Consider the following 10,928-nt stretch of genomic DNA (forward strand, 5'->3'; position numbering starts at 1 on the left):
CTAAGCCTGCTTGCCTCCCCAGCATAGCTAATGCCCGGTGCCCAACAGTGGGGCTCAGCAGGGCTCTTGTGAGAGCCAGAAACGGCCGCCCTCCGGGGTGTGGGAGGAGGCGGGGGGACAGAAGCCCCTGCCTCTGTGCTCTCTTGCTCTGGGGGTCCAACCTCTGCCTTTTCGAAGGAATGCAGTCACTGGAGCTGAGCCCTCCTCCCCAGGGGACCCTGCCCTCTTTTTTCTCCACATTCTTGCATAAGCGCAGGTCCTCGGCCCTTGATCCCCCTCCATGCTAGCCTGGCTGGGCTTAAAGAGGCCAAGAGGCCCTGCTGGGGAGCCAGCTGGGGGCACCCCTGGCGTTTCTGCAGAAAGGGGAGGCGCTGGCCGGGGCGGGGGACATTCCAGGGTGGGCTGTGGGCCCACGTGCAGCTCTGTACTGAAGGATTCCCGGCAGCTGTGTCCCGGCGGGAGTTAAAATAAGCTGCTGGGATACAAAGGACAAACTGTACTCCACGTACCCGGCCGGTACAGAGCCCAGGGAGGGAGCAGCCGGCAGAGGGGGGGAGGAGCGGAGCTAGGGGAGCTAGGTTATGTCACTGGGCTTCCATGGCAACCTGCAAACATCTCGGACATGCAGTGGGAAGGGTCTGCTGCGGCGCTGCTGAGGGCATCTAATTGTGGGGAGCAGGTCAGCTCTCCATCGAGTGGAGAGGGAAGGCTGGCAAAGACCCCAAATCTGGAAAATGAGTCCCCTGGGCCCTGGGGGGAGGGGGCGTCTCCAAAGCTTCGCAGTCCCACCCCAGAATCAGGCTGAAGATGGAGGCTTTTCTGGAAGCTCCTGAAAGGGATCTCCTCCAGTGAGAGAGGGACAGTGGGTCCCAAGCAAGGCAGCGTGACCTGGAGCTAAGGAATAAGGCTCATGTCAGAGACGTGGAATCACGCCAAACACTGCCCTCATATCCTGAGCCAGACAAGCAGGCTCACAGGGAAGGAGGAGGGATGGGATCTGGACCGGATTCCTGGGTCTGCCATCACCTCCACATCCTGGTAAACAAATGGGGTTCTGTGTTTGCCCTGGCCCAGGCCCTATGTGGGGCTCCTCCTCCTGCAAACACGCAGCCTGGGGTCCCTATTTCTGCAAGGCACATGGTTCCCTGATGAGGTCCCTGCTGTTGCCAAACAAATAATAACTTGTGTTTACTGAGGACTTCAAGTTTCCACCCCAGAGACTTAAGTGAAGCCCTGTACAAACAGAAGCTGAGTTTAAATCGCGCGCGCGCGCGCGCACACACACACACACACACACACACACACATACACACACACACACACACACACACACACACACACACACACACACACACCCAAAGGCATCACTGATCTGGAAGAAAATGTACCTTGTGAGTACAAAGACAGTGGTTCTACAGAGATGAAAGGCACCACGAACACTCATGATATATCTGGAGCCTTGGAAAAGGATGTTAGGAAAATGTTGGCATGTAAATAAGAAATGACATGTGCAGAATTCTGAGAAACACGGGACGATTGGGAAGAACTGATGCAGAGGGACCATAGCACAAAGTGCTTCCGTCATATTAAGAAGGAGAGGAGGGAAGCCAAAGCCCCAGCATCCCCTTCTGCAGTCTCTCCCCTCTCCTGCTCCTCCACCTGCCCAGGGCCACCCTCCATACAATGCCCTCTAACTGTGGAACTGCCTGTCTCTGCCAGTGTACTTACAGCTGGGTCACCCAGCTAATCGATCCCTTGAAATTGCACTCCAAAGTGACTCGTGACCTCCTACTGGTCCAGTCCCGTGGACCTTTTCTTACTCCTCTCCTCCTCAGCCTCTCTGGAGCCTCTGTCACTACTGCCCACCTTCTCCTCCTTGATCTCTCCTCTCTCTAGGTTTTCAGACTCCTGATCTTGCCTGGCTGTGCTGTCTAGCAGTTTCTCCTCTGCCTGTTTTGCTGAATCTGTATCCAGATCATGCCCGCTGACCTCAGGCGTTTCCCTGAAGTCTGTCCTGGGTCCTTGTCTCTTGTCCCTCTGCAGTATTTCACTTGGTCACCTCATCCTCTCCCATGGCTTCAATGTTCATTTCTATACAGATGTTTCCATAACCTACACGTCCAGTCCAACCCTGCCTCACAATTTCCAGTCCTGACTCTCCAACTGCCTATTAGAGACCTACAACTGAATGTTCTGTGGATTGCTTCAGTTCAACGTGTCCAAACCCAAACTGATCTCCCTCCCCCAATCTTTCCTGCTTCCTAATTTGCCTGCGCCTTCCTCTCATCTCTCTGTCTCACAAGCTAGGGGTCATTCTCACCCCCTTACTGTCTCACACCTCCACCCCATATCCAATTAGTCATCAAACCAGTTGTTCATGTCTACCCCCATAACATCTTACATATATGTCTCCTTTTCTCCCCTGAAACCGGCACAGACCCTCCTCACGTCATGCCTGGACCATTGCAAGGGCCTGCTGGTAGATCTGACTGCCTCAAGTCTCTTTGCATGCCAAACTATCCTCTCTTCAGCCAGATCTCCACTCCCTCCCAATCCTCCGTTCTTCCTAATTTCTTTGTTATTGTTGAGGACAGCAGATACTCTCCTCCCAGTCACTGAGGCTCATAACCTCAGTGTCTTCCTTAACTCCTCAATTTGTCATTTCTACCTTCACACCTTGCCTTGCCTATGGCCCCTTTCTCCTCTGACACTGAAACCATGCTCACGCAGACCTTCGTCACCGCACAAGTGGACTTCAGTAATAGGTTGTTATTTGGTCTCTTTGCCTTAGTTCCCCTCCCCCCACACACACACACTACATGCAGTCTTCTCTGAATCAGTTCTCATATTGATGTTCCTAAAGCATAAGGCTTGAACATATATGCCACCACAACCATGCCCCCCTCCCTCCAGTCCCATACAATCAACCCTAGTGGCCCTTCACTACCGCTAGCATCATTGTTTAAAAAATCTCTTGGGGCGCTTCCAAAGCCTTTCAGAAGCTGGTCCCGACTGCCTTCCTAGTCTTCTCATATCTCCTTCCCTTCCAAGTGCCCTTTGATCCAATGACAAGGGCCACACAAAACACTCCCTTTCCCCATGTCTGGAATGTTCCTTTTCCTCATTTCTCCTTCCTAGATCCCTGGTCTCCCCAGATCCTGGCTAAAAGCCCACCTTCAGGAGCAAGTCTGCCAGCCCTCTCAGATCCTCCCCCAGTTTATCCCAAATGTTTGGTTCACACGTAGTTAATTGCACATTGTCTCCCCTCTAGGGAGCCCCTTAAGAGCAAGGACTGTGTCCCTCCTCTTTCTTTGTCTCCACAGCACTTAGCTCAGCACCTGAGGCTTTGCTTGTTGACTGACTGACTGATATAGGAAAAAACAAAACACAACACAACACAGTCCTCAAGGAGCATGACGTCTAAGGGGGAGACAACATTCAAATGAATAATGAATTGCAAGATATACAGAGAGCAGATGGAAAATGATCTCAACAAAGGGACCACCTTCAGGACCCAGGGGAGCAGGAATGCCCCTGCCACAGGAAAGATTGGAGCTGAGTCTTGGAGGAATGGAGGCTTCCTGGGTGGGGGCGTTGTTAGTGGAGAGAAAGGACATATGTGAGAGAAGTGAAGGTATACATGACAAGGCTTTGCACTGGATTGGGTGTGAAAAGTGAATGATTTTGCCTCTTTTCCCCCTAATTCATATTTTTATGTCTGTATTAGGGGAAGGAGTTTCCACAATGGCAGTTCCCTGCAAAGATGAAAGTACAGGTCCAAATCAATCAACTTTTAAAGCTAAATATTGTAGAGGAAGTCACACTTTTTGAACATTAACTGATAAATTCAAAATTATTTTTCGTGTTAAGTAATTCATACCACAATGTTTATTATGATAGCTGGGGAAACTGAGACTGAAACTAACCACATCACACATCAAATCATTCAGATTATGGGGAGCAAAGGTGAGAGTTGAGATTCTAAGTTGAGCATGGGTATATGGGAAAGGGTAATTAATAGGGAAGAGGATTTTCCTCTAACATCCCTTTATTATTAAAAGAGAGCCTTGATAGAAAAATCTAAAGGGGAAATTTGGTTGCATTCTTGGAAGGGGGAAGGCACTGATAAGATGGACTAAAGCCAAGAAAAAAGAAAATGGTTACCAAAGGGGGTTGGAGGTCCTAGTGTGGCCAAGAGTCATCATCAAAACCAAAGGTCACATGCTTTGGCTTAATTTGGGCACTGGGAAACTATCAGTTCCTAACGATCATCACGATCTTCGGCTTATGTCGTTCTAAATTTACAATGAGGGAGGCAAGAGCTTCACTTGGGGCTTCTTCTAAGGCCACAGAAATGTGCTGAGGAAGGCACTGACCACATGGTGCTCTCAAGTGATTCTGAGGGCTGCCCCACGCAGGCTCTGGGTGAGACAGCTGGCCTGCCCCTCATGTGTGCTCTGTTCTGACTGGCATGCACGTACTCCCTAGTAAGAGTCCTCTCTAGAGGCTGTAAGGAGAATCCTAGCCTTTCAGAGGCTCAGGGAGACCTGACCACAAAATGTGCTCCTCAGCCTCTGATGAGTATTGGCCTAGCTTCCTTCCCTGCTGGACAGCTGCCAGTGAGGGGAGCTCTTCCCCTTCTGAGGCTGCCCATTCTGCTCCAGGATAGCTTTGCAATTATACCATCCTAGGGAATAATCTATCACCTGGCAATTCAGCCCAGTTCTCCAAGATCTCATCTCTGAGTCTAGCTCCTCAGAAAGCAGCCACAAGAAAATGCATGTCAAAGAGTGAGAAATGGTCATTCATTGAATAAAAATTCAGTGAGCAGGGAATGATAGAAGATCTAGGGGTCGAAGGGACTTCAAAGGAGAACATCTAGTCCAAACTCCTCTCCCTTTATTTTACTAATTTATTTAAAACTTTATTTTTATTTTTTTTATTTTTATTTTTTTTTTAGCAATTGGGGTTAAGTAACTTGCTCAAGGTTACACAGCCAGTTATTTCTGGGTGTGGGGCTGAGTATCTTGAGCCCGGATTTGATCCAGATCATGCCAACACTGGAGCCGGTGCTCTTACTCGCTGAGCCACCTGGCCTCCCCTAAGCAATTGGGGTTAAGTTACTTGCACAAGGTTACACGGCCAGGTGTTTCTGGGTGGGTGCTAAGTGTCTGAGCCCTGTATTCGATCTCCAGGTCTTCTCAACACTGGAGCCGGTGCTCTTACTCGCTGTGCTACCTGGCCGCCCCTAAAACTTTATTTTTAACAAAAAAAAATATCTTGTTTTCTTTCCCTCCAGATTTCTCCTCCTCCCTTTTAGAAGAAAACAACAAAATCCTTTAACAAACAGGTAAGTCAAACATCCAAACAAAAATATCCGTGTGTTGCTGCACTCTGAGCCTATCACTGCTGCAGCAGGCCTTGGTGAAATCTTCCTCCATCCATTGTCTGGGACCATTTGGGGTATTGCATTGGTCAAAATTCTGAAGTCCTTCCACACTGTTTACCATCGCAGTGTCCGGTTGCTGTATAAATGAGTGCCCTCAGTCCTGTTCCCTTCATTCTTCATCAGGTTTTCCCCAAACCAGCTCATTTTATAGATGAAAAAGCTGGGATTACGAGAAGTTAAATGACTGACCGAGGTCACACAGCTAAGTGTTAGCACTCAGGACTTCCAGGACTGGAAATGCTTTGCTCTCTCCTCACAAACCAGAGAGCACAGAATTTGGGCACTGATCTTGGCACTGGGAAGACCTGACTTGGAATATGTATGAGGCATTTACTGATTCTCTGTCCCTAGGAAAGTCATTTAACATCTCACTCATTTTCTTCAACTGTAACGTGGACATAAGAAGCCATGTAGGACATTCCAATGAGGTAATGTTTACAGAATATTTTGCATAAAGTAAAGCTCTTTATAAATATTAAACATTATTGTGGCATCCTTGAAGGCAAGGACTGCCTTTTGTCTTTTTTTGTATCTCCTTAGCACAATGTCTGGCACATAGTAGTATTGAAGTATTATTGTCTAAATTTTATATAGGATGATGACACAGAGGTTAAGGGCCTTGTCTAAGATCCCACAGTTCTGGGGTGTCTGAGGTGGGATTCAAACCCAGTTCCTTCTTATTATGAGGTCCCCCATTCTGTTCATTGTACCAATTTCAAGTCAGCCATGCCTGCTATGCCCACAGTAATACATGAGCACAATAGTCTCCCAAACCCAGGGCTACAGCTACAGGTTGCCAAAAGATGAGTCCAACACAGATGGCCTTCCTTGCAGTTGCTGGGCAAACTTAATCCAGCATACCAGAGGCCAAGGGACTGCAACAGGTGGAGATCTGTGCTCTCCTAGGCAAATGCCCTGAGGGCCAGCTTGCTTCATGCAGCTTTGTCTGAGGCATCAGGACATTAAATGGATAGCATGTTGTACTTGGGAGCCAGGAAGAAAGGAGGAGAAAGAAAAGCCTTTAAAACCCTTCCTCTGACATTCAGCCATGTGATCAGGTGCCAGTGATTTCACTTCCCCGCATTCCTCAGTTTTCTCCTCTGTAAAATGAGGGGTATTCAGCAACCTTTGAGGGTCCTTCCTGTTCTTGACCCTAAGATTCTATCTTTTCTTCAGGTAACTCCAACTTTCTACTAAGTCATAATGGGTTGATCTGTCTTGGCAGAAGGTATTCTCAACAAATGTTTGGTGTACTGATACCTGATATCATTCAGAAGCACAGATGATGGTAAAATCGATTGCTGCCATTTATGTACTATCTCAAAATTTAAATTCCCTAGTAGATTATAAACTTCTGGGGGGGGCAGAAGCTATTTTATTTCTATCTTTATATCCTCAGATTCTAGCGTAGTACACGTCACATATAAAAGGCATTTAGGAAATAATTGTTGAATGAATGAAAAGTTTTCTTTGTATGTTCCATAGACAATCATATGCCTGACTTACCATTAACAACTGCATGATTGATGATAATAATCTTCTCCAAATTAGAAAGTTTGCATGGGTCCTGGGATCACTAGTTTAGGAATAGAAGGGACTTTTGAGATTATCTTTTGTAACTTTCTCATTTTTGGCAAATGAGGAAACTGAGGCCTCAGGAGTTTCAATGCCTTCCCTAAAAGTCAAAAGTGGTGAAATGAAGCCATCCGGATTCAAACTCAGGTCATTTGATACCAAATGCCCTTTTCTTAATACCAAGATGGAGGGGGTGAGATCAGCACCTCAGGTGAGGACCTCTAACAGAGATAAGAGCCTATATAGCTACACTGATCATTCTTAATACAATACAAATCAATTTCATAGAGCACTGATTGTTGGGAGGAAATATCGTGGGTAAATAGAGATGAGTGCCTTGATTACTAAAAGTACAATGAGAGAAGTGGAGCCAAGATGGGAGACTAGAGACTGGGACCCAATCTCTCCCTACAGTCCCTCCTAAACAACATTAAAACAATACCACAAATCCAATTTTGGAGGGGGAGAGCCAACAAAAGGTCAGACAAGGACATTTATCCAAACTTAAACAACTTAGGAGGTCCATGGGAGAGGTCTTGAACAACAGGGTGGATGTAGGAGCAGAGAATGGTAGGAGTACCAGAGGTGGGTATTGGAGGTGAACACAATAACAGGACCACATTTAAGAGCTCTCAGCCCCGAGATGGAAAAAGAGTCAGACATCTGGTCAGAAAGAGATTATAAGGGACACTTTCCTGACACTGGGAGGCAACAGTATGCTCATAAGCATATGTTGCAGTTCCAGGGTAGAAAGGAATGCCTATGATGGTTCACAGGTGAGTGGGGGCCCTGATCACAGTACTGGGGGTCAGGAGCAGGGCTAGCACTTAGAGCTGAAGGGCAGCAAAAGACCATAGAATAGAACAGGAGAGCAGTGACCACCCCTTCTCAGGTTAATGCCACCTTGGAAGCACTGAAAACTTGTAGACCCCTCAGAACTAGCTCTGAAAACAGCTGTACAAAAAAAAAAATCTTGGCACAGTGCCACACCACACCCAGGTGAACAGAACACAACTTTAACACGAAGTTCGAAATTAAGAAATAGGCTGGAAAATGAGCAAACAAAAAAAAAAACTTGACCATAAAAAGCTACTATGAGGGCAGGGAAGACCAAGACAAAAACTTAGAAGTCAGTAATGTGAAGACAAGCAAAGAAAAATGCTAATCGAATGCTAGAAATTGAACTTAAGGTCAGCAAGAATTCCCAGAAGAGTGAAAAAAAGAAAACAAGATAGGAATAATACATGAAAAATTGGGCAAAAAAATAAGAGTGCATAAAGAAAGAAAATTATGAAACAAGAATTGACTAATGGTAAAAGAAGTGCAACGATTTACTAAAGGAAAAAAAAAATTAAAGCAGAATTAACCAATTGGAAAAAGAGGTACAAAATTGCACTGAAGAAAATAATTCTTTAAAAAATAAAATTGGGCAAGTGGAAGGTAATGACTCTGTGACATTTCAAGCAACAATACAACCAATCAAAAATGAAAAAAGAAGAAAATGCAAAATATAGCATTAAAAAAATGAACTGGAAAATAGATTGAGGAGAGTTAAAAAGTATTGGACTACCTAAAAGCCATATAAAAAAATTTAAAAGGGCATGGATGTCATATTTTAAGAAATTATAGAGGAAAGCTGTCCTGTTATCTTAGATCCAGATGGTAAAAATAAAAATTGGAAGAATCCAAAATCACTTCTTAAAAGAGATCTCAAACTGAATGCTTCCAAGAATATTATAGCCAAATTCCAGAGTTTCCAGGTTAAGAAGAAAATGCCATAAGCAGAAAGAAACAATTCCAATATTGTGGAGCCACAGTCAGGATAAAATGATATTTAGTAACTTCCACATTAAACATATGAAGGACTTAGGATATGATATTACAGAAGGCAAAGAAACTAGGATTAAAACCAAGAATCACCTACCCAACAAAACTGATTATATACTTTCAAGGGAAAAAATGTGGACATTTAATGAAATAGAGGACTTCCAAGCATTCTAAGAATGGAAAATCTCATATTCAAAGAGAAGATTCAAAGGAAGCATTAAAAGATAAACATACAATTGTAATTTTGAGGGACCCAAGAAAATTAAACTGTTTATCATTGTATATGGTAAGATGAGATATTCAATTCCTAAGAACTTTATAATTGTTAGGGCAGTTAGAAGGAGGCTATAAAGAGAGAAGACACAAATCTGAGTTGATTTTGTTGGGAAGAGAAAGGAAAGGAAAGGAAATTAGAGAAGAAGAGAGGAGAGGAAGGAAGAAAGGAAGGAAGGAAGGAAGGAAGGAAGGAAGGAAGGAAGGAAGGAAGGAAGGAAGGAAGGAAAGAAGGAGGGAAGGAAGAGAAAATGTAAGGATGAGAAAGAGCAATACACTAGAAGAAAGAGTAAGGGAGAGGCAGAATGGGAAATTTTTTCTCACATAAAGGAGGCACCCACAGAAGAGCATCTATAGTAGAAGGGGAAATGGAGGAGATGACAGGCAATGTTTAAACCTAACTCTCTGATTAGAATTGATTCAAAGAGGGAAGAATACATACACATGCACACACACACACACACACACACAGAATCAGTTGGGTAAAGAAATCTATCTTACCCAGTAGGGGATAAGAGATATGGAGGAGAGGGACTAGTAAACATGAGACTGAATTAAGGGAGGCAGTGATCAGAAGCAAAACAAACTTTTGAGGAGAGATAGGATAAAAGAGAGGGGGATGGAGAAGGATAAACAGACAAAAATGAGACGGAGTGAAATACACAGTTAGTAATCATAGCTGTGAATGGTAATATGATGAACTAACCCATAAAGCAGAAGTGGATAGAAAAATGGACTTGAAACCAGAATTAAATGATATGTATAAGGGACACACTTGAAACAGAAAGACAGACAGAGTTAAAACACAGGGCTAGGGCAGAATCTGGTGCATCTTCAGCTGAAATAAAAAAGAGGAGGATCAATCATGATCTCAGACAAAGCAATAGCAAAAATATTTTAAATTAAAAGATTTAATCAGGAAAACTAATTTTTGCTAAAAAAAATTTATAGACAACGAATTAATATAAAAAATACAGCAAATTTCTATGAGAAAGGCCTTATTTCTCAAACATCTAGAGAACCAAATAAAATGCATAAAAATAGAAGCCATTCCCCAACTGACAAATGGATATGAACAAGCAGTTTTCAAAAGAAGTAGTCAAAGCTATCTATATTCATATGGGAAAAAATGCTCTGGATTGATTAGGGGAAAACAAATTAAAACCATGTCTGAAGTACCGCCCCACACCTATCAGAAATGATAATGCTGGAGGGGATTAAGGGAGATTAATTGCAGTAATGAATTGTTGGTGGAGTAGTGAACTTTTTGAAACATTGTGGAGAACAATCTGGAATTATGACAAAAGGAACATATCACTATGCATACCCTTAGATACAGAAATATCGCTAGTAGGTTAGAATCCCCAAAGAGATCAAAGAAAAAGAATCAGTAAATACAAATACTATAGCAGCTCTTTTTCTGGTGGCAGGAAATTAGAAATTGAGATGCCTAACAATTGGAGAATAGCTGAACAAGTTGTGGCATATGATTGTGATAGAGTACTGTTGTGCTGTGAGGTTTCAAATAAGCACGGCAAGACCTCTATGAACTGATGCAAAGTGAAGTGAGAACAACTAGATCACTGTGCACACTAACAGCAATGTGGTAATGATGATCTACTATGAAAGACTTGGCTTCTCTGATCAAAATACAGTGATCCAAGGCAGGTCCAAAGAGCCCTTGATGAAAAAAGTGCTATCCACCTCCAGAGAGAGAACTGATGAACTCTGAGTGCACATTAAAGTACAATTTCCTTCCTGCCTTCCTCTGTCTATCTCTGTCTCTGTCTCTGTCTCTGTCTCT

The 10,928-nt window shown here is 44.1% G+C and overlaps 1 protein-coding gene and 1 long non-coding RNA gene across 16 annotated transcripts in view; one reads left to right on the top strand and one right to left on the bottom strand.

Moving 5' to 3' along the window:
- LPP (LIM domain containing preferred translocation partner in lipoma) overlaps positions 1 to 10,928 on the bottom strand; it is a 704,807-nt gene that overhangs the window by 50,884 nt on the left and 642,995 nt on the right. The window lies entirely within an intron of this gene.
- LOC138157659 (uncharacterized) overlaps positions 4,449 to 10,928 on the top strand; it is a 13,832-nt gene continuing 7,352 nt past the window's right edge. The window contains exons 1-2 of the long non-coding RNA XR_011167428.1: positions 4,449 to 4,790; positions 5,300 to 5,350. This is a non-coding gene — a long non-coding RNA (uncharacterized lncRNA). The remainder of the gene's footprint in view (positions 4,791 to 5,299; positions 5,351 to 10,928) is intronic.

Source organism: Petaurus breviceps, unplaced genomic scaffold (assembly GCF_028583685.1).
Source record: "Petaurus breviceps papuanus isolate PSGF00001 unplaced genomic scaffold, PetGlider_PUasm1.0 173, whole genome shotgun sequence".
Taxonomy (NCBI): Eukaryota; Metazoa; Chordata; class Mammalia; order Diprotodontia; family Petauridae; genus Petaurus; species Petaurus breviceps.